The sequence below is a fragment of the Microcebus murinus genome, chromosome 20 (assembly GCF_040939455.1).
Source record: "Microcebus murinus isolate Inina chromosome 20, M.murinus_Inina_mat1.0, whole genome shotgun sequence".
In the NCBI taxonomy this organism is placed as follows: domain Eukaryota; kingdom Metazoa; phylum Chordata; class Mammalia; order Primates; family Cheirogaleidae; genus Microcebus; species Microcebus murinus.
The window spans coordinates 37,089,378-37,111,919 of record NC_134123.1 but is presented as its reverse complement, the minus strand read 5'-3'; the positions used below and the strand labels follow the sequence as shown (position 1 = coordinate 37,111,919).

General features: G+C 53.5%; 1 protein-coding gene and 1 long non-coding RNA gene across 3 annotated transcripts in view; one reads left to right on the top strand and one right to left on the bottom strand.

Annotated features, from left to right (window-relative positions):
• Positions 1 to 22,542, bottom strand: part of MGLL (monoglyceride lipase) — a 401,877-nt gene that overhangs the window by 337,910 nt on the left and 41,425 nt on the right. The gene's annotated exons all lie outside the window — the stretch shown is intronic.
• Positions 336 to 4,088, top strand: LOC105882989 (uncharacterized). Of its 2 annotated transcripts, XR_012913737.1 has the most exons (4): positions 336 to 721; positions 1,012 to 1,261; positions 3,054 to 3,177; positions 3,502 to 4,088. It is a non-coding gene; the product is annotated as an uncharacterized LOC105882989 (long non-coding RNA). The 2 variants fall into 2 exon arrangements; XR_012913736.1 differs by having other exon boundaries at positions 340 to 721; positions 3,054 to 4,088.

Below are 22,542 nucleotides of genomic sequence, written 5' to 3'. Positions count from 1 at the left end.
TTAAGTCACCTGGGAGGGCGACTGATCCGTGTCCTTTGTACAGAACCGCGGGAGAAAACGGAGGCTCAAACGGAGGCCGGCGGGGGTCGAGGCTGGACGGTGTGGGGTGGGAGGCAGTTCTGCCACGAGGACAATTTTTTTTTTTTGGGGGGTGGGGAGTGTGACTTAAGACAGGTGCGGAGTCCTTGAGGAAGGGTCCCCAACGCCACCAGCCTTTAGCCTCGAATCCCTGGCGGCAGGGTAGAGGCCCAAAGAGGAGGCCCAGGTAGGTTTGGGGCTAAATACGGGGGAGGGGGGAGGGAAGAGGGGGGCATGTTGGGGGTCCCGGGCGCCCCCCCCCCCGAGAGAGTGGGGGAGGGGACGTCCTCGCTAATTGGGTGACTGCAGGTCCCCCCCCCACCCCCGGGCTGGCCCCGCCGCCACCGCGACGCCTGGCCTCCCTGACGTCACCCGGTTCGCCAGGAAATGAATTTTTTTAATAATCCGAGCAGAACAGGGAGGAAAAGGCCTCCGTGCCCCTCTGTCTCCTCCCGGGGAGACGGGGGAGGGGGGTGTGACGCGGTGACACCCGCGCGACCCCCGGGACCCCCGTCCCAAAGTGTCACCTCCCGTCTCCCGAGAGAGAGAGAGAGAGGGGCCAGCGAGCGCTCAAAAGGCATCAAACAGCGGCGGCCTCCTTTTTCAGCCTCCTCCGGGAGTGGAGGCTTGAGGGCGCGCGCAGGTAAAGCGAGGGGGGCCTGGTTTTTGGGGGGACGCTTGGGGACCCTCCTGTCTGCTCGCGACACTAACGGGGGGGCCTCACCGGGGAACCCCCCCCACCACCTCCTCTCCGCCATCCCGGAGGTCCTCGGGCCTCTACCCCGCGGGAGAAGAGGCTGCCGGAGGTTCACTGGGCTGGGGGTGACAAGAGGAGGGCCACCAGGCCTCCGCGGGTCACCTCCCCGCAGAATCGCGCGCGCCCCGATGTCCCTTGCGCTCCCCGTTGTCTCTCCGCAACTTCCCCACCTTTAGCGTCCGATTCTTGTGCCGCGCGCGCAAATTCCTGACGTCTCCTCCCGGCTGTGTGTTTTGGAGTCTCCTGTTTTTCGGGGCCTCTCCCGAAGCCACCGCAGCGCGGCTCGGGGACAAGGACAGGACCGGGCCCCCGCCGCTGGAGCGCGGACGCCCGGGTGACCCGGACGCGGGGAGGAAGATCGGGACGCCTGGAGGCCACAGCGGAACCTCCCGGGCCTCCTCCGCTGAGTCGCGCTGGAGGTCGCAGGTAAATGCTCCGTTGTGGTTTTTTTGTCCCCAAAGACTCGGGCGCGACGACAATCCAGCTCCGCGCCCAGCGTCCCGGTTTAGCGCGCGCCCCGTTTTTTTTTTTTCTGGGTGCGTTTTTTTTTTTTGCTGGGTGCGTTTTCTTTTTTGCAGTCAGTCGGAGCCTCGCCCTCCTCGGGGACTGGAGTCGGGGAGTGGGGGTGACCGGCCAGCCCCGGCCCGGGTCCCCTCCCCCCGTCGCCCGAGTCTCAGCCTTTCTTGGCGCAGAGAGCGAGATTTAATCACTGCGCTCGGCCGCTCGGAAAATGACTCAGTTAAACAGTGCTCGAGCCGGGGGTCTCAGTGGACCCCAAGCCAGATTTCCGGCCGGCAACTCCTGACGGGCGTGGAAGATAAAAGGAAGCGACAGGGGACGTCTGGGAGGTCCCCCTTGACCCAAACTCTGCAAACAAGGCGGCCCCCCGGCGGCGGCGTAGTCCCCCCTTGCGTCCGACGCGGGACCTTTCCCTCCCCCCCGCGCGCTCCGGCATGAACGAACGAACCCGCTTGCGACAGAAAAACGCGGCCCCGGTGACCCGTAGACGCGGGCCACGCGCGCGCGCGCGTTCGCTCGTCCAGGGGGGACGGGGAGCCCCGAGCCTCGACCCCCAAACCGACCTCCGCGGGAGGCAGGCGACGGCCAAGAGCAGTCGTCCGTCCCTCCGTCCCCACTCCCCAGAATCAGCTGCAGCGCTTGGTGACAACGCGTTTTAAATTGCAGTTTCTGGCCTCTGATTTTTTAGGGGGTGGGGGGGGCCCCCAAAGCCGCTTCAGAGAGAGACACACAGACACGCGTTCCTTTTTTGCGTTTTTTTTAATTCGTTCCCGAGCGAATAAAAACGCTCGGCGTTGGATAAAAACGCTCGGCGTCAGATAAAAACGCCCGTCGTTGGAGAAAAACGCTGCGCGTCTGATTGTTTATCAACTAAGCAGCGGTCACTTTGTTGACTTGGGGACGACACGACATTTCTTGGGGGACTGGGGGAAACAGAATTTTCGAACGGGTCCCTTTTTGCAAGTGACCGAAGGAGCCCCGCAATGCCGGCGTGCTACCCGGGTGGCCCCTGGCTGATTCGGCCTCGGAGTTTGGGGGCGCATCGGGTCACCCCTGTCGTCTGTCTGTCCCCTCCGTTTTATGGTGTCGCCGCTACCTCTCCACAAAAACAACAACAACAACAACAACAAAATGAGGTCGAAGGCCGGAGCTTGGCCCCTTTGTTTAAACTTAGTTCAACCGGAGGTTGTCGCTTTTGGATCCGAATTCTTCTGACCTTTTTTTCCTGTGGCCTGGCCGCGCGTGGGGGTGGCGGGGTTGGGGACATCTTAGGCGACACTTTCCACGGAGATATTTAATTCCCCGAACTGAGCCGGCCTCCCAGCCTCAAACTTGCCAATGTCCCCCTTGCTTGGGGACGGGGGCGAAGGAAAATCGCGACGCAGCTTAGCCAAAAGGTCACAGGCAAAGCCATGGCTCCAACGACAGGGACGGGGGACTTGTCCCCAAGACTGGGGTGGCGCAAATCAGAAGGTCTCCCCTTTCCACTCTGGCCTCCCTTTTCGGCCTCCACTCCCCCCGGTTGCTTCGTGCGTGCGTGTGTTCTGGATTTTTTTTTTGGGGGGGGGAGGAATGACAGAGAGTGGGGTCCCAAGACGTGTCGTCCTGGGGAAATGGCAGAGACTGGGGACCCAAAACGGGTGTCGCCTGGCGTGTCCCGACGCCAGGCTGCCTCTGGTTCTGCTTCTGGCCTCCACAGGGTCTTCTCATCAAGCCTCCCTCCTCGGCGACCCTGCCACTGCGACCTCCACCCCCTCCGAAAAGCCATCGATCCCTCTCGACACCCGGCCGCCACCGTGGAACCCACAGACGCGCGACAAGTTGTAAATAAACCCGTTTTTTTCTTTCGTCGTTAGAAAAAAACGCAATTCGTTTGCAATTTGTCAACCCGACTGGAGGAAAAAAAAAACGCTCTCTACCGGGCCTACCTGGTTTTCTCTCCGCAAATCCTGGCTCACGGGGCCCGCGTAGACGCGGACGTTCCCGAATCCCGGGTTGGTGAGGGGGCAGAGGGGGGGAACGAAGGCGTTTTTTTTTTGTTTTTTTGCGGGTTTTTTGTTGTTGTTGTTATTTTGCGTTTTTTGGTTGTTTTTTTTTTTTTGCTTTTTTCCAAAACAACGAATTTCCTTCCTCGTTTTCCGGTCAAGGAGAGGTGAGGACGGCCACACCCCAAGCAAAGGGGGCCCTGAGCGCCGAGCCTTTTCCCCTCTCCTTCTCTGTCTCGTTGTGAGTTCGAGGCTGGCCACCGCGCAATGAAAGATTCCAAACGGCCCGGGTTTGATTGAACACGGATCCGGGCGCTGTTGTCCGCGTCTACGCGGGGAACCGAGAGGCTGCAGCCTCCCCATTCTTATGGAAATGCCACTAAACGGATTGTGACTCGAGTTTGGGGGCCGCTGGGGGATGCAAGGGGGGAAACTTAGCGCGACCTGGCGCAGTCTGCAACCCCGACAACCGCACGCCCCCACCCTCCAGCCTCCGGGGACAAAGGGGCGAGCGCGAGTGGAGGCCGTGCAGGCGGCGGGGACGAGGCCGGGTTAAGCCTCGCAAAGCCGGCGCACGGGACCGGCCGGCAGGTGCAGCGGCTCGGAGGAGGCCCGGCTGGGGACACAGCTCGGCGCTCGGATAAAAACGCTGGTCGTTGGATAAAAACGCTGGCCGTTGGAAAAAAACGCTCCTCGTTGGATAAAAACGCCCGTCGTTGGAGAAAAACGCTGAGCGTCTGATTGTTTATCAACTAAGCAGCGGTCACCCCCACCCCCGGGGGTTGGGGGAGGTGGAGGCTGGCGGAAACAAAGGCCTCCATTCCAGAAAGGGCTGGGGGGAGGCTGTTACTTTGGGAGGCCGTCCCCAAATGCCCCCTCCGCTCTTGACACCCCTGTTTAAAACCTGGGCTTTTCCAGCGACCAGCCTCCAAAAGTAGAGGCTGGGAGGCCAAACTGGCCTTTTCGTGCGCTCCCAGGGCCACAGGAAGGGTCCCCAGGGGTCCTGGGCAGGTGGCAGCAGAGGGGACTTACCGAGCAATCGAGGCCCGGTGGTGGAGGCCGGCGGAGGAGGTCCCCCGAGCGCAGCACAGTGTGGAGGCCACCATGGGGAGGCTGGCGGCCTCCTCGGGTCCCCGAACTCACGAGCGCACGCCCGCGGGGTGGTGGCTGTCACCAGCCGGGTCCCCCGATGGCTCGGAGAGAGTCCGCGTGGTGCTCAGCCTCGAGTCCGACTCCAGCCCGTTATAGTTGAGGCCGTAGAGGCCAGAGGGAGGCAGATAAGGGAGGACGGGACCCAGGCGGGTCCCCAGCGCTGGATGTCGTGGCCACCTCGCTGTCTCTCGTGGCCACCCCGCGTTGTCACCGCCCCTGCTGCTCTTTTTATGCCAACAGCACTTGGAGGGAGGCGGGAGGCCCACAGGGGAGGCCTGGGGGGGAGACCGGAGGCTGCACACGAGTCCTCCCGCCTGGTCCGGTTGCTCAGGTTGCACACAGCGCTCGTCTACACTGCATAGAGCCCCAAGGAGACACCTCGCTCTCTCTTTTTTTTTTTTTTTTTTTTTTTTGAGGCTGACTCTCACTCCTGGCCTCAAGCGAGCCTCCTGCCTCAGCCTCCCTCCCGAGTAGCTGGGACCACAGGCGTGCGCCTCCACGCCCGGCTCGTTTTTTCTATATATTTTTAGTCGTCCAGCTCTTTTCTTTCTTTTTATTATTAGTAGAGACGGGGCCTCGCTCTTGCTCAGGCTGGCCTCCAACTCCTGACCTTGAGTGATCCTCCCTCCTCGGCCTCCCTCCCGAGTAGCTGGGACTACAGGCATCTGGCTCATTTTTTCTATATATTTTTTTTAGTTGGTCAATTCATTTCTTTCTGTTTTCTTAGTAGAGACGGGGTCTCGCTCTTGAGCTCAGGCTGGCCTCCAACTCCTGACCTCCAGCGAGCCTCCCGCCTCGGCCTCCTCCCAGAGTGCTCGGATGACAGGCGTGAGCCTCCACGCCCAGCCTCCCCACCCCAGGGGGATAAAAGGTCTCCAGGCCACTCTCAATTCTTGCACCTGGCTGCAGACCAGAGTTTGGAAGGTTCTAGAAATCTCGGACCCGGCCAGCTAGCTCAGTCCAGTTGGCAGATGGCAGGAGGGGGGAGGGGAAGGGGTGCAAGGGGTGGAGGCCACCCTCCCCCCAAAGAAACGACATAGAACTAGATAAGGCCCTGTCGGCCGGGCGCGGAGGCTCACGCCTGTCATCCCAGCACTCTGGGAGGCCGAGGCGGGAGGCTCGCTCGAGGTCAGGAGTTCGAGGCCAGCCTGAGCAAGAGCGAGACCCCGTCTCTACTATAAATAGAAAGAAATTAATTGATCAACTATAAAATATATATAAAAAACGAGCCGGGCGTGGTGGCGCATGCCTGTGGTCCCAGCTACTCGGGAGGGAGGCCGAGGCGGGAGGCTTGCTGGAGGCCAGGAGTCGGAGGCTGGTAAAACTTTTTTTTTTCCTATATATTTCTAGTCGTCCTGCTCATTTCTTTCTTATTTTTTATTTTTTAGTAGAGACAGGGTCTGGCTCTTGCTCAGGCTGGCCTCCACCTCCCGACCTCAAACGATCCTCCCGCCTCAGCCTCCCTCCCAAAGTAGCTGGGACTCCAGGCACGCGCCTCCAGGCCCGGCTCGTTTTTTCTGTATATATATATATATTTTTAGTTATTCAGATTATTTCTATTTTTTTTTTTTTTTTTAGTAGAGACGGGGTCTCGCTCTTGCCGTGAGCGAGGCCCGGGCGACAGAGCGAGCCTCGGCCTCAAAAAAATAATAAAATAAAATAAAATAAAATAAAATAGAATAAAATAAATAAATAAAATGAATAAAATAATAAAATAAAATGAATAAAATAAAAAAATAAAATAAAATAAAATAAAATAAATAAAATAAAATAAAATAAAATAATAAAATATCTGACACCTGTGGTTCAACTTAAAAAAAATAATAATAATAATAATAAAATAAAATAAAATAATAAAATAAAATAAATGAAATAAAATAAATGAAATGAAATAAAATAAAATAAAATAAAATAATAAAAAAATAAATGAAATAAAATAAAATAATAAAATAAAATAAAATAATAAAATAAAATAAATAAAATAAAATAAAATAAAATAAAATATAAAAAAGTAGCACACCGGGTGGCAGAGACGGGAACCGAGGCTGACAAAGGGTTAGTGACATTGGAGAAGGGACCGTCCCCCCCGGGTGGAAAAGTCGGGGACAGAAGCCACAAGGGCAAAGAGAAAGGGAAGGCTGGGAGTGGAGGCCAGGGTAGAGGCCAGGCGGAGGACGCAGAGGCTCAGCCAGGCAGAGGCAGGTAGACAAGGGGGGGCGTCCCCTGGACTCGGGGTCTCGGGGACAGGCTGAGGCCACCGTTGTCCTGTCCCCGGGGTAATTTTTCATCCCTGGGCTAATCTTTCTGTCGCCCCGGAGATAATGAATGGCCAATCCTTATCGGGGAGGCTCGGCCCAGAGAATGGAGGCCGCCCCGCCCGCCACCCGCCCGGGGTTGTCAAGCAAGGTCTGGGGACATTGTTCTCCAAAGTGTCACCGGCCACCAGGCAATAAATGGGGTCCCTTATCTCTCCCTTCCAGATTAGCCCGCGTGCGTGCGGGAGGTCCCCCTTTCAAAATAAAAGCCCCGCACCATTGGCCATCCCTGATCTGCCTTAATGTCCCCTCCCGTCCCCGCCACCCGGGGGGGGGGAGGGGTTTGGTGGTGCTGCAGGGACCCGGGGCGTTTGCAGGCAAGAGGAGGCAGCCTGTCATTCATCCCGGCACTCTGGGGGGGAGGCCGAGGCTGGAGGATCGTGCCCGAGGTCAGGAGGTCGAGGCCGGCCTGAGCAAGAGCGAGACCCCGTCTCTGCTAAAAAAAAAAAAAAAAAATAGAAAGAAATGAATTGGGCAACTAAAAATATATAGAAAAAATTAGCCAGATGCCTGGAGTCCCAGCTACTCGGGAGGGAGGCTGAGGCGGGAGGATCGCTGGAGGTCAGGAGGTCGAGGCCGGCCTGAGCTCAAGAGCGAGACCCCGTCTCTACTAAAAACAGAAAGAAATTAATCGGCCAACTAATAAAATATATATAGAAAAAACGAGCCGGGCGTGGTGGCGCGTGCCTGTCGTCCCAGCTACTCGGGAGGGAGGCCGAGGCAGGAGGCTCGCTAGAGGCCAGGAGTGGGAGGCTGCTGTGAGCGAGGCTGACGCCACGGCGCTCGCTCCAGCCCGGGCGACAGAGCGAGACTCTGTCTCAAAGAAGAAAACGCAGGAGGGAGAGGTCAGGGGCCACCCAGGGTGCGTGGGCGCCACGTCTGTCCTGAGTGGAGGCCGGAGGTTTGGGGTGGGCGTGCAAGGCCTCGCCCACGAGTGTGCGGACCGAGCGCCTCCCTGCCCCAGCCTCCACGGAGGTGGCTGTTTAGAGACGAGTCTGTCATCCCAGGCCACCAGGGTTATTTTGGAGACAGACTCACAGCAGCCTCCAACTCCTGGCCTCCAGCGAGCCTCCCGCCTCGGCCTCCCTCCCGAGTAGCTGGGACCACAGGCATGGGCCACCACGCCCGGCTCGTTTTTTCTATATATTTTTAGTTGCCCAATTAATTTCTATTTATAGTAGAGACGGGGTCTCGCTCTTGCTCAGGCTGGCCTCCAACTCCAGTCCTCGACCGAGCCTCCCACTTCGGCCTCCCAGAGTGCTGGGATTTCAGGCGTCAGCCTCCACAGCGCCCGGCCTCTCCTATCAGGTTTTATATTGTTATTTTTATTTTTATTTCTTGAGACAGACTCCCAGTCTGTCGCCCGGGCTGGAGTGAGTGCCGTGGCGTCAGCCTCGCTCACAGCAGCCTCCGACTCCTGGCCTCCAGCGAGCCTCCCGCCTCGGCCTCCCTCCCGGGTAGCTGGGACGACAGGCACGCGCCTCCACGCCCGGCTCGTTTTTTCTGTATATTTTTTAGTTGGCCAATTAATTTCTATTTTTAGTAGAGACGGGGTCTCGCTCTTGCTTAGGCCGGCCTCCAACTCCCGGCCTCGAGCGATCCTCCCTCCTCGGCCTCCTGAGTAGCTGGGACTGACATTCACGGGCCACCACGCCCCAATGATTTTTTTCTAGTTCTCCAGCTAATTTCTTTCTATTTTTAGTAGAGACGGGGTCTCGCTCTTGCTCTTTCTGGCCTCCAACTCCCGACCTCGACCGGTCCTCCCTCCTCGGCCTCCCAGAGTGCTGGGGTTCTCAGGCAGGTGCATAGCGTCCCCGGGTGGGTGGAGGGGACACTCAGGGCTTCTTGCAAACCTGGCCCTCCTGCCTGTCACCCCCCCACACACACACCCCAACCCCACCCAACCCTCCTCCCCGGGCTGAGAGCCTTGCAGGCCTCAGTTTCCCCACTCCGTGCACGCATGCATGCGCCGCTCTGTTGCTCTGGCGCCCAGGTGCGCCTTTGCAAGACGGGGACGGGGAGGGGACAAGCAGGAGTGACAGCCTGGAGCGCCGCCCCCTCCCCCACCCCGCCCCTCCCCCACCGCGGCTGAGCGACAAAGGCCGTTTTTTTTTTTTTTTTTTTTTTTTTTTTTTCCTCCCGGGCTCTCTCGATGGTTCCCATGGCGACGCTGATAGCGTCCCCCGAGCCCACGGCATTAGCAGCTGGCGGCGGGTCGGGCGCGAAGTCACCGCGTGTCCCCGCACGCACGCTGCAGGCGCCAGCTGTTTGCAACCAGGCTGGCGGGTGGGGGCGGCACCTGCTGCACACGGGGAGCGCGCGGTGTAGACGGGCGGGTTGCGGGGTACGGGGTGGGGGTGGGGTGTCTCAGGTCTCCCCTCAACCCCGCCCCCCCTCCTGCAGCTCCAGGGACAGAGAGAGAGAGGGAGGGAGGGACATGGAGGCCAGGCCGCCTGGGGCACACAGTAGGCGCTCCATAAGTGCTTTGAGGCCAGGCTGGCTGGGGCACACAGTAGGCGCTCCATAAGTGCTTTGAGGCCAGGCTGGCTGGCTGCCTGGTGCACGCAGTAGGCGCTCCATGAGTGCTTTGAGGCCAGGCTGCCTGGTGCATACAGTAGGTACTCCATACATGCTTTGAGGCCAGGCTGGCTGGGGCATACAGTAGGTGCTCCATAAGTGCTTTGAGGCCAGGCTGGCTGGCTGCCTGGTGCACGCAGTAGGCGCTCCATAAGTGCTTTGAGGCCAGGCTGGCTGGGGCATACAGTAGGTGCTCCATAAGTGCTTTGAGGCCAGGCTGGCTGGCTGCCTGGTGCACGCAGTAGGCGCTCCATGAGTGCTTTGAGGCCAGGCTGGCTGGTGCACACAGTAGGCGCTCCATAAGTGCTTTGAGGCCAGGCTGGCTGGGGCATACAGTAGGTGCTCCATAAGTGCTTTGAGGCCGGCCGCCTGGGGCACGCAGTAGGCGCTCCATAAGTGCTTTGAGGCCAGGCTGGCTGGGGCATACAGTAGGCGCTCCATAAGTGCTTTGAGGCCAGGCTGCCTGGTGCATACAGTAGGCGCTCCATAAGTGCTTTGAGGCCGGCCGCCTGGGGCATGCAGTAGGCGCTCCATAAGTGCTTTGAGGCCAGGCTGCCTGGTGCATACAGTAGGCGCTCCATAAGTGCTTTGAGGCCAGGCTGGCTGGCTGGCTGCCTGGGGCATACAGTAGGCGCTCCATAAGTGCTGGCGCAGGGGAACAGGGAGGGTTGGGGGTTGTCTCTCTGCTCCCCTCGCCGCCCCACCCCCCGCCGCTGCAGCTCCAGGGACGGAGAGAGATGGAGGCCAGGCTCCAGCTGGTGCATGCAGTAGTCGCTCCATAAGTGCTTTGAGGCCGGCCAGGCTAGCTGCCTGGTGTATGCAGTAGGCGCTCCATAAGTGCTTGTACAGGGGAACAGGGAGGGTTGGGGGTGTCTGTTCTCCCCTCGCAAACCGCTGCTGCAGCTCCCGAGAGAGAGAGTCATGCCAGGCTGGCCGCCTGGTGCATACAGTAGGCGCTCCATACGTGCTTTGAGGTTAGACTGGCTGGTGCACACAGTAGGTGCTCCATAAGTGCTTTGAGGCCAGGCTGCCTGGTGCACACACTAGGTGCTCCATAAGTGCTTTGAGGCCAGGCTGCCTGGTGCACACAGTAGGCGCTCCATAAAGTGCTTTGAGGCCAGGCTGCCTAGGGCATATAGTAGGCGCTCCATAAGTGTTTTGAGGCCAGGCTGGCTAGTGCACACAGTAGGTACTGCATAAGTGCTTTGATGCCAGGCTGGCTGGGGCATACAGTAGGTGCCCCATAAGTGCTTTCAGGCCAGCCTGGCTGGCCGCCTGGTGCACACAGTAGGCGCTCCATAAGTGTTTTGAGGCCAGCCTGGCTGTCTGGTGCACACACTAGGTGCTCCATAAGTGCTTTGAGGCCAGCCTGACTGGCCGCCTGGTGCATACAGTAGGCACTCCATATGTGCTTTGAGGCCAGGCTGGCTGGCTGCCTGGTGCACACAGTAGGCGCTGCATAAGTGCTTTGAGTCCAGGCTGGCTGGCTGGCCACCTGGTGCATACAGTAGGCGCTCCATATGTGCTTCGAGGCCAGGCTGGATGGCCGTCTGGTGCACACAGTAGGCGCTCCATAAGTGCTTCGAGGCCAGGCTGGCTGGCTGGCCGCCTGGTGCATACAGTAGGTGCTCCATAAGTGCTTTGAGGCCAGCCTGGCTGTCTGGTGCACACACTAGGTGCTCCATAAGTGCTGTGAGGCCAGCCTGACTGGCTCCTGGTGCATACAGTAGGCGCTCCATAAGTGTTTTGAGGCCAGCCTGGATGGCCGTCTGGTGCACACAGTAGGCGCTCCATAAGTGCTTTGAGGCCAGGCTGGCTGGACACCTGGTGCATATAGTAGGCGCTCCATATGTGGTTTGAGGCCATCCTGGCTGGCTGGCTGGTACACACAGTAGGCGCTCTATAAGTGCTTTGAGGCCAGGCTGGCTGTCTGGGGCATAGAGTAGGCGCTCCATAAGTGCTTTGAGGTCAGGCTGGCTGGCTGCCTGGTGCATGCAGTAGGCGCTCCATAAGTGCTTGTACAGGGGAACAGGGAGGGTTGGGGGTGTCTGTTCTCCCCTCGCAAACCGCTGCTGCAGCTCCCGAGAGAGAGAGTCATGCCAGGCTGGCCGCCTGGTGCATATACTAGGTGCTCCATAAGTGCTTTGAGGCCAGGCTGGCTGGCTGCCTGGTGCATACAGTAGGTGCTCCATAAGTGCTTTCAGGCCAGGCTGGCTGGCCGCCTGGTGCACACAGTAGGTGCTCCATAAGTGCTTTGAGGCCAGGCTGGCTTGTGAACACAGTAGGCGCTCCATAAGTGTTTTGAGGCCAGGCTGGTTGACTGCCTGTTGCATACAGTAGGCGCTCCATAAGTGTTTTGAGGCCAGGCTGGCTGACTGCCTGGTGCATACAGTAGGCGCTCCATAAGTGCTTCAAGGCCAGGCTGGCTGGCCGTCTGGCACACACAGTAGGCGCTCCATAAGTGCTTTGAGGTCCGGCTGGCTGGAGCACACAGTAGGCGCTCCATAAGTGCTTTGAGGCCATGGTGGCTGGCGGCCTGCTTGGTGCACACACTAGGTGCTCCATAAGTGCTTTGAGGCCAGGCTGCCTAGTGCATACAGTAGGCGCTCCATAAGTGCTTTGAGGCCAGCCTGGCTGTCTGGTGCACACACTAGGTGCTCCATAAGTGCTATGAGGCCAGCCTGACTGGCTTCTGGTGTATACAGTAGGCGCTCCATAAAGTGCTTTGAGGCCAGTCTGGCTGGCCGCTTGGTGCATGCAGTAGGCGCTCCATAAGTGCTTTGAGGCCAGTCTGGCTGGCCGCTTGGTGCATGCAGTAGGTGCTCCATAAGTGCTTTGAGGCCAGTCTGGCTGGCCGCTTGGTGCATGCAGTAGGTGCTCCATAAGTGCTTTGAGGCCAGTCTGGCTGGCCGCCTGGTGCATGCAGTAGGCGCTCCATAAGTGCTTTGAGGCCAGGCTGGCTGTCCGCCTGGTGCATGCAGTAGGCGCTCCACAAGTGCTTTGAGGCCAGGCTGGCTGTCCGCCTGGTGCATGCAGTAGGCGCTCCATAAGTGCTTGATGCCAGGCTGACTTCCTGGTGCATACAGTAGGTCCTCCATAAGTGCTTGATGCCAGGCTGACTGGTGCATACAGTAGGCGCTCCATAAGTGCTGGCGCAGGGGAACAGGGAGGGTTGGGGGCTGTCTGTTCTCCCCTCGGCCTATGCTGCACCTCCAGGGAGAGAGAGAGTCATGCCAGGCTGACTGCCTGGTGCATACAGTAGGTGCTCCATAAATGTTTTGAGGCCATGCTGGTTGACTGCCTGGTGCATACAGTAGGTGCTCCATAAGTGTTTTGAGGCCATGCTGGTTGACTGCCTGGTGCATACAGTAGGCGCTCCATAAGTGTTTTGAGGCCATGCTGGCTGGCCGCCTGGTGCACACAGTAGGCGCTCCATAAGTGCTTCTAGGCCAGGCTGGCTGGCCACCTGGTGCACACAGTAGGTGCTCCATACGTGCTTCGAGGCCAGGCTGGCTCGCCGCCTGGTGCACACAGTAGGCGCTCCATAAGTGCTTTGAGGCCAGGCTGGCTGGCCGCCTGGTGCACACAGTAGGCGCACCATAAGTGCTGGCACAGAGGAGCTGGGAGCTTTGGGGGTCTCTGTTCTTCTATCACCCGCTGCTGCTGCGTCTCCCAAGAGAGTTAGCCAGGCTGCCTGGTGCATACAGTAGGCGCTCCATAAATGTTTTGATGCCAGGCTGCCTGATGCATACTGTAGGCGCTCCATAAATGCTTGTGCGGATGGGCAGGGACATTTGGGGGTCTCTCTGCTCCCATCGCCCGCTGCTGCAGCTCCAGGCTGAGAGAGATGGATGCCAGGCTGGCTGCCTGGTGCATACAGCAGGCGCCCCATAAATGCTGTTGCAGAGAAGCTGGGAGGTTTGGGGGTCTCTCTGCTCCCCTCGCCCGCTGCTGCAGCTCCCGAGAAAGAGAATTGATGCCATGCTGGCTGCCTGGTGCACACAGTAGGCGCTCCATAAATGCTTTGATGCCAGGCTGGTTGGGTGCCTGGTGCATACAGTAGGCGCTCCATAAGTGCTTGTGCAGCGGAACACGGAGGTTTGGGGGTCTCTCTGCTCCCCTCACCCGCTGCTGCAGCTCCCGAGAGAGAGATTGATGCTAGGCTGGCCGATGCACACAGTAGGCGCTCCATAAATGCTTTGATGCCAGCCAGGCTGGTTGGCTGGTGTATGCAGTAGGCGCTCCATAAGTGCTTGTGCAGAGAAGCAGGCAGGTTTGGGGTCTCTCTTCTTCCATCACCCGCTGCTGCATCTCCCAAGAGAGTTACCCAGGCTGGTTGGTGCACACAGTAGGCGCTCCATAAATGCTTGTGCAGAGGAGCAGGGAGGTTTCGGGTCTCTCTTCTTCCATCACCCGCTGCTGCATCTCCCAAGAGAGAGACAGAGAGACAGAGACAGAGAGAGAGACAGAGACAGAGAGAGAGAGACAGAGACAGAGATATACCCAGGCTGGCTGGTGCATACAGTAGCCGCTCCATAAATGCTCGTGCAGGGGAACAGGGAGGCTTGGGGGTCTCTCTTCTTCCATCACCCGCTGCTGCAGCTCCCGAGACAGACAGAGAGACAGAGACAGAGACAGAGACAGAGAGATATACCCAGGCTGGCTGGTGCATACAGTAGGCGCTCCATAAATGCTCGTGCAGGGGAACAGGCAGGTTTGGGGGTCTCTCTTCTTCCATCACCCGCTGCTGCATCTCCCAAGAGAGAGACAGAGAGACAGAGACAGAGGCAGAGACAGAGAGAGAGACAGAGACAGAGATATACCCAGGCTGGCTGGTGCATACAGTAGGCGCTCCATACATGCTCGTGCAGGGGAGCAGGGAGGTTTGGGGGTCTCTCTTCTTCCATCACCCACTGCTGCATCTCCCGAGAGAGAGACAGAGAGACAGAGAGAGAGATAGCCAGGCTGGCTGGTGCATACAGTAGGCGCTCCATAAATGCTCGTGCAGGGGAACAGGCAGGTTTGGGGGTCTCTCTTCTTCCATCACCCGCTGCTGCATCTCCCAAGAGAGTTACCCAGGCTGGTTGGTGCACACAGTAGGCGCTCCATAAATGCCTGTGCAGAGGAGCAGGGAGGTTTGGGGGTCTCTCTTCTTCCATCACCCGCTGCTGCATCTCCCAAGAGAGAGACAGAGAGACAGAGACACAGGCAGAGACAGAGAGAGAGACAGAGACAGAGATATACCCAGGCTGGCTGGTGCATACAGTAGGCGCTCCATAAATGCTCGTGCAGGGGAACAGGGAGGTTTCGGGGTCTCTCTTCTTCCATCACCTGCTGCTGCAGCTCTCGAGAGAGACAGAGACAATGAGAGAGATAGCCAGGCTGCCTGGTGCACACAGTAGGCGCTCCATAAATGCTTTGATGCCAGCCATGCTGGTTGGCTGGTGCATACAGTAGGCGCTCCATAAGTGCTCGTGCAGAGGAACAGGGAGGTTTGGGGGGTCTCTCTTCTTCCATCACCCGCTGCTGCATCTCCCAGGAGAGTTACCCAGGCTGCCTGGTGCATACAGTAGGTGCTCCATAAATGCTCGTGCAGAGGAGCAGGGAGGCTTGAGGAGTCTCTGTTCTCCCCTCACCCGGTGCTGCATCTCCCGAGAGAGAGATTGAGGCCAGGCTGGTTGGCTGGTGCACACAGTAGGCGCTCCACAAATGCTTGTGCAGGGGAACAGGGAGGTTTGGGGTCTCTCTGCTCCCCTCGCCCGCTGCTGCTGCAGCTCCCGGGAGAGAGAGAGAGATGGGTGCCAGGCTGCCTGGTGCATACCGTAGGTGCTCTATAAGTGCTTCGATGCCAGGCTGGCTGGCTGCCTGGTGCATACAGTAGGTGCTCCGTAAGTGCTCGTGGGAAGGAACTAGGAGGTTTGGGGTGTCTCTGATCCTCTATCGCCCCCTGCTGCATCTCCTGAGAGAGAGAGATTATTGCCAGGCTGGCTGCCTGGTGCATACAGTAGGCGCTCCATAAATGCTTGTGCAGAACAGGGAGGTTTGGGGGCCTCTCTTCTCCCCTCACCCGCTGCCGTAGCTCCAGGGACAGAAAGATGGATGCCAGGCTGGCCAATGCACACAGTAGGCGCTCCATAAATGCTTTGATGCCTGGCTGGCTGGCTGCCTGGTGCACACAGTAGGCGCTCCATAAATGCTTGTGCAGGGGAGCAGGGAGGTTTGGGGGGGGTCTCTCTTCTTCCATCACCCGCTGCTGCATCTCCCGAAAGAGACAGAGACAGAGAGAGAGACAGAGACAGAGAGAGAGATAGCCAGGCTGGCTGGTGTATACAGTAGGCGCTCCGTAAATGCTTGTGCAGGGGAGCAGGGAGGTTTGGGGGTCTCTCTTCTTCCATCACCCGCTGCTGCATCTCCCAAGAGAGATAGAGAGACAGAGACAGAGAGAGACAGAAAGAGAGATAGCCAGGCTGGCTGGTGCATACAGTAGGCGCTCCATAAATGCTTGTGCAGGGGAGCAGGGAGGTTTGGGGCGTCTCTCTTCTTCCATCACCCGTTGCTGCATCTCCCAAGAGAGACAGAGAGACAGAGACAGAGAGAGAGATACCCAGGCTGGCTGGTGCATACAGTAGGCGCTCCATAAATGCTTGTGCAGGGGAACAGGGAGGTTTGGGGGGGTATCTCTTCTTCCATCACCCGTTGCTGCATCTCCCAAGAGAGATAGAGAGACAGAGACAGAGAGAGAGATAGCCAGGCTGGCTGGTGCATACAGTAGGCGCTCCATAAATGCTTGTGCAGAGGAATAGGGAGGTTTCGGGTCTCTCTTCTTCCATCACCCGCTGCTGCATCTCCCGAGAGAGAGACAAGAGACAGAGACAGAGAGAGACAGAGACAGAGAGATAGCCAGGCTGGCTGGTGCATACAGTAGGCGCTCCATAAATGCTCGTGCAGAGGCTGGATGCGCCGGGCAGGAAATTGGCGGCCAAAAGGGGAACAAGGGGAGCTGGCAAAAGACGAAAGCGTTTCTGACATTAAAAAAGGCACACAAAGGGAAAAAGGTTTAAAAAAAAAATATTTCTTAAAAAACATTTAAAATTAAAAATAAACGTTTAAAATCAAAACTAAATACTTAAAATTAAAAATAAACAAATGTTTAAAGTCAAAACTAAGTATTTAAAGTTAAAAATAAACGTTTAAAATCAAAACTAAACATTTAAAATTAAAAATAAACAAATGTTTAAAGTCAAAACTAAGTATTTAACGTTAAAAGTAAACGTTTAAAATCAAAAGTAAATATTTAAAATTAAAAAAATACTTAAAATCCGAACTAAGTATTTAACGTTAAAAATAAACATTTAAAATCAAAAGTAAATATTTAAAATTAAAAAAAAAACATTTAAAATCAAAACTAAATACTTAAAATTAAAAATAAATAAATACTTAAAATCCGAACTAAGCATTTAACGTTAAAAATAAATATTTAAAATCAAAAGTAAATATTTAAAATTAAAAATAAATATTTAAAATCAAAACTAAGCATTTAAAATTAAAAATAAACATTTAAAATCAAAATGAAACACTTAAAATTAAAAATAAATATTTAAAATCAAAACTAAGTATCTAAAATTAAAGATAAATATTTAAAATTAAAAATAAAAATAAAATAAAATAAAAACCAATAAATACATAAAAAAAGAGAAAGCGTTTCTTAGGAGGGAGCGCACGAAGGCAAAAAAAAGTTAAACGACATTTTAAAAAACACTTAAAATTAAAAATAAACAGATATCTAAAATCCAAGCTAAAGATTTAAAATTAAAAATGAATAAATGCTTAAATTTAAAAATGAATTAAAACAAATTAAATTAAAAATAAATAAATCCAGAGAGAGAAATCGTTTCTGAGAACACGTCCCAGTGCACCGAGCATAAAAATCGAGACTTAAGAGGCCGGGCGTGGAGGAGGCCCACACCTGTCATCCCAGCACTCTGGGAGGGAGGCCGAGGCGGGAGGATCGCTCATTCGAGGCCAGGAGTTGGAGGCCGGCCTGAGCAAGAGCGAGACCCCGTCTCTACTAAAAAAAAAAAAAAAATAGAAATTAATTGAACAACTAAAAATATATATAGAAAAAAACGAGCCGGGCGTGGAGGCGCACGCCTGTCGTCCCAGCTACTCGGGAGGGAGGAGGCCGAGACGGGAGGCTCGCCTGAGCCTCGAAGGTGGAGGCCGCTGTGAGCGAGGCTGACGCCACGGCACTCACTCTAGCCCGGGCGACAGAGCGAGACTCTGTCTCAGAAAATAAAATAAAACACAACGCGAGGTCCCCGCCACCGAGCGACTGAGTCACTCAAGCGACATGTGGCCCCTGGGGAGGGTCGAGGACCCAAGTGGGGACACGCGGGAGTGACACAGGGGACGTCACACGCGGTGGGGGATCGTCACCTCCCGTCTCGCCGCACACCCGTGTGTGGGGTGTCGCGAGCTGGAAAAATCCCTGGGGTCCCCGATCCTCTGTGGCCACACGGGCCTCCCTCCCGGGCCTCCCTTCCGGGCCTCCCATTGAGCGACACTTAAATGTTGCTATTGTCGTGGTTTTTTTTGTTTTTTTTTTTTTGGGGGGGGTTGTCGGTCTCGGCCAGTGATGTCGAGTCCTGTGTCGATTGGTCGCTATCGGTCCCGGGCTGTCCCCCCCCCCACCCCCGGGGAGGGTCCCCGATCCCGGTCCCCTGTCCCTCCCGGGGTCACGGAAAAAATTAAAATTAAAATTAAAATTAAAAAATAAAAAAAAATAAATCGGAGCGTGGTATTCAGGTACGGTTCGATCAAGGCGCACCCGGAGTGCTGGGAAAAACGTCGCTATTCCCAGTTCCGGGATTTCTCCGGCGTGTGACGGTCGTCACAGTCCCGGTCATTTATCCCTCCCGCTGTCACTGGGAAAAATAAAATTAAATAAAATAAATCGGAGCGTGGTATTCAGGTACGGTTCGATCAAGGCGCACGCGGAAGGCTGAGGAAAACACCGCTATTCCCAGTTCCGGGATTTCTCCGGCGTGTGACGGTTGTGACAGTCCCAGTCACCTGTCCCTCCTGATGTCCCTGGAAAAATAAAAATAAAAAATAAAAAAATAAATCGGAGGGTGGTATTCAGGTATGGTTCGATCAAGGCGCACGCGGAGTGCTCGGAAAACGCTGCTCTTCCCAATTCTGGGATTTCTCTGGCGTGTGACGGTCGTCACAGTCCCGGTCATTTATCCTTCCCGCTGTCACTGGAAAAATAAAAATAAAAAATAAAAAAAATAAATCGGAGGGTGGTATTCAGGTACGGTTCGATCAAGGCGCACGCGGAAAGCTGAGAAAAACGTCGCTATTCCTAGTTCCGGGATTTCTCCGGCATGTGACGGTCGTGACGGTCCCCGGTCGTCTGTCCCTCCCGATGTCCCTGGAAAAATAAAAATAAAAAATAAATCGGAGTGTGGTATTCAGGTACGGCTCGATCAAGGCGCACGCGGAAGGCTGAGAAAAAACGTCGCTATTCCCAGTTCCGGGATTTCTCCGGCGTGTGACGGTCGTGACAGTCCCCGGTCGCCTGTCCCTGGGAAAAAAATAATAAAAATGAAATAAATCTACACGCGTCTCTCCTACGGGATCGTGTTGCGAATCGAAATGGCATCGCGAGTTGTTTGTTCATTTTTTTTTAATAGTTTTTTTTTCTTAATTTTTAATTTTTTTTTTATTCATTTCTTTCTCTTTTTCTTTTCTTTCTTTTTTTCTTTTTCTTTTTCTTTTTCTTTTCTTTTTCTTTTCTTTTCTTTTTCTTTTCTTTTTCTTTTCTTTTTCTTTTCTTTTCTTTTTCTTTTCTTTTCTTTTCTTTTTCTTTTTCTTTTCTTTTCTTTTCTTTTTCTTTTCTTTTTCTTTTCTTTTCTTTTCTTTTTCTTTTTCTTTTCTTTTTCGTTTCTTTTCTTTTTTTTTTTTTTTTTTTTTTTAGGGTGATGAGGCTTCCTATCGCGAGTTATTTTTAAAGTGTGTTGTAAGTCGCTTTGCCCGGCTAGAAAGCGAGTTGTTGGGAGACAGAGCGAATGACCACGGCGTCTACAGGGCCCACGGCCTGGCACCAACCGCATACGCGGGGAATACTCACGCAAATTTTGCAGTAAATAGAAAATTTCTATTTAACTTCAAAGTAATAAAGAAAAAGGGATAAAAAAAATGGATTCCAAACTCCGAACAAAATTTATAGTAAATAAAAAATTTCTATCTCATTTAAAAATAAAAATAATGAAAGCAGAAAAGAAAAAGGAAAAAAAAAATCGATTCCAAACTCAGAAAAAAATGTATAATACATAGAAAATTTCTATTTCCTTTAAAAATAAAAATAATTAAGAAAAAAAAAAGAAAAAGGAAAAAAAAATCGATTCCAAACTCAGAACAAAATTCATAATACATAGAACATTTCTATCTCATTTAAAAATAAAAATAATGAAAGCAGAAAAGAAAAAGGAAAAAAAAATTGATTCCAAAGTCAGAACAAAATTTATAATAGATAGAAAATTTCTATTTGATTTAAAAATAAAAATAATGGAAACCAAAAAAAAACAAAAAGGAAAAAAAAATCGATTCCAAAGTCAGAACAAAACTTTATAACACATAGAAAATTTCTATTTCATTTAAAAATAAAAATAATGAAAACAGGCCGGGCGCTGTGGCTCACGCCTGTAATCCTAGCTCTTGGGAGGCCGAGGCGGGCGGATTGCTCAAGGTCAGGAGTTCGAAACCAGCCTGAGCAAGAGCGAGACCCCGTCTCTATTTATAAAAAAAGAAAAAATAATAAATTAAAAAAAAAATAAAATAAAATAATGAAAACAGAAAAGAAAAAGGGAAAAGAATCGATTCCAAAGTCAGAACGAAATTTATAATAAATAGAAAATTTCTATTTAATTTCAAAATAATAAAGAAAAAAGGAAAAAAAATCGATTCCAAACTCGGAACAAAATTTATAATACATAGAAAGTTTCTACTTGATTTAAAAATAAAAATAATGAAAACAGAAAAAAGGAAAAAAAAATCGATTCCAAACTCAGACCAAAACTTATAATAAATAGAAAATTTCTTTCTTTTTTTGTTTTATTTTTGAGACAGAGTCTCGCTCTGTCGCCCGGGCTAGAGTGAGCGCCGTGGCGTCAGCCTCGCTCACAGCAGCCTCCGACTCCTGGCCTCCAGCGAGCCTCCCGCCTCAGCCTCCCTCCTGAGTAGCTGGGACTCCAGGCATGCGCCACCACGCCCGGCTCGTTTTCTTTTTCTATATATTTTTAGTTGTCCAGCTCATTTCTTTCTATTTTTAGTAGAGACGGGGTCTCGCTCTTGCTCAGAGGCTGGCCTCCAACTCCCATCCTCCAGCGATCCTCCCGTCTCAGCCTCCCTCCCGAGTAGCTGGGACTCCAGGCATGCGCCTCCACGCCCGGCTCGTTTTTTCTGTATATTCTTACTTGGCCAATTAATTCCTTTCTGTTTTTTTAGTAGAGACGGGGTCTCGCTCTTGAGCTCAGGACGGCCTCTACCTCCTGACCTCGATACCGAACCTCCCGCCTCGGCCTCCCTCCCGAGTAGCTGGGACTCCAGGCATGCGCCACCACGCCCGGCTCACTTTTTTCTATATATATTTTTACTTGTCCAGCTCATTTCTTTCTATTTTTTTTAGTAGAGACGGGGTCTCACTCTTGAGCTGAGGCCGGCCTCCAACTCCTGACTCCCTGAGCTCCAATGAGGGTTGGCTGGATCAAGCCGTGCCTGAAGCCCGCACCCCGTCATCCGTTCTCAGCCGTCCCCCCCTCGGCTCCTGGCCTCCCTGCCTCCCCTCCCCAGGTGGCCTCCAGGCCCAGGGGGACCGGAGGCTGAGGAGGGGGCTCTGGGGGCCCTGGGCGGCCTCCCTCTCTGGCCTCGCCCACCCCCAGACCTCTTGCGACACCGTGTCCGGCGAGCCGCTTGGTGACACGAGTTATGCAACCGCCACCAACTTACGGAAACCACTGTCACCCGGGGAGGAGACAGGCGAGGCCGCCCCGGCCACAAGGCCCGGCCTCCGGGCCTCCACCGTGGCCTCCACCCCCGGGTCGTGGGGTGCCAGGAAGCCGCGAGCGGGTCCCCCTCTTCCCCCTTGAAATCACTCTTCGGAGCAAACAGGTGACCAAACAGATCTCCCCGGGGGGGGGGGTCGAGGCCGGCCTCCATTCCTGCCTCTGCCTCCTGGGGAGCCCCAGGTGACAATCTCATCCCAAGGGGGGTCACAGGCCACCCTCTTCCCGTGGAGGGGGACCCTAAAAAAAAAAAAGACAGGGACGGGGGATCAGGAGAGACTGTCATGCAGGGACTCTGGGAGGAGGCCGAGGAGGGAGGATCGGGGTGGAGGTCGGGAGGTCGAGGCCGGCCCTGAGTTCAAGAGTGAGACCCCGTGGGCTCTACTAAAAAAAAAAAAATAGAAAGAAATGAGCTGGACGACTAAAAATATATATAGAAAAAAATAATGAGCCGGGCGTGGAGGCGCATGCCTGGAGTCCCAGCTACTCGGGAGGGAGGCCGAGGCGGGAGGATCACTGGAGGCCAGGAGTTGGAGGCCAGCCTGAGCTCAAGAGCGAGACCCCGTCTCTACTAATAAATAGAAAGAAATTAATTGGCCAACTGATATATATACATATACGATTTAATATATAATATAATTTTATACAATTTATAAACTTCTATGTAATTTTAACGTATGTAAATTTAATATATATAATGTAATATGTAATATAATTTTGCAAAAATTATAGAATTTTATATAACTTTAATATATGTAATTTTAATATATATGATTTACCATATAATCTAATTTATATAAAATTCCATATGATTTTATATGATTTTAATATAGATGATTTAACATATAATTTTATATGATCTATACAATTTCATGCAATTTCGTATAATTTTCACGTATCGTTTTAACATATATACAATTTAATGCACAACATAATCTCATATAACTCATAAAATTTTATATGGTTTTATAAAATTCCTTAAACGCACAGATTTTTGAATTATTTCAACAGATTTCTCACTCTTTGCAATTCACTCTCAACTTTTTAGAATCGAATCTTTTTCCACGATGTTGTTATTATTATTATTTTTTATC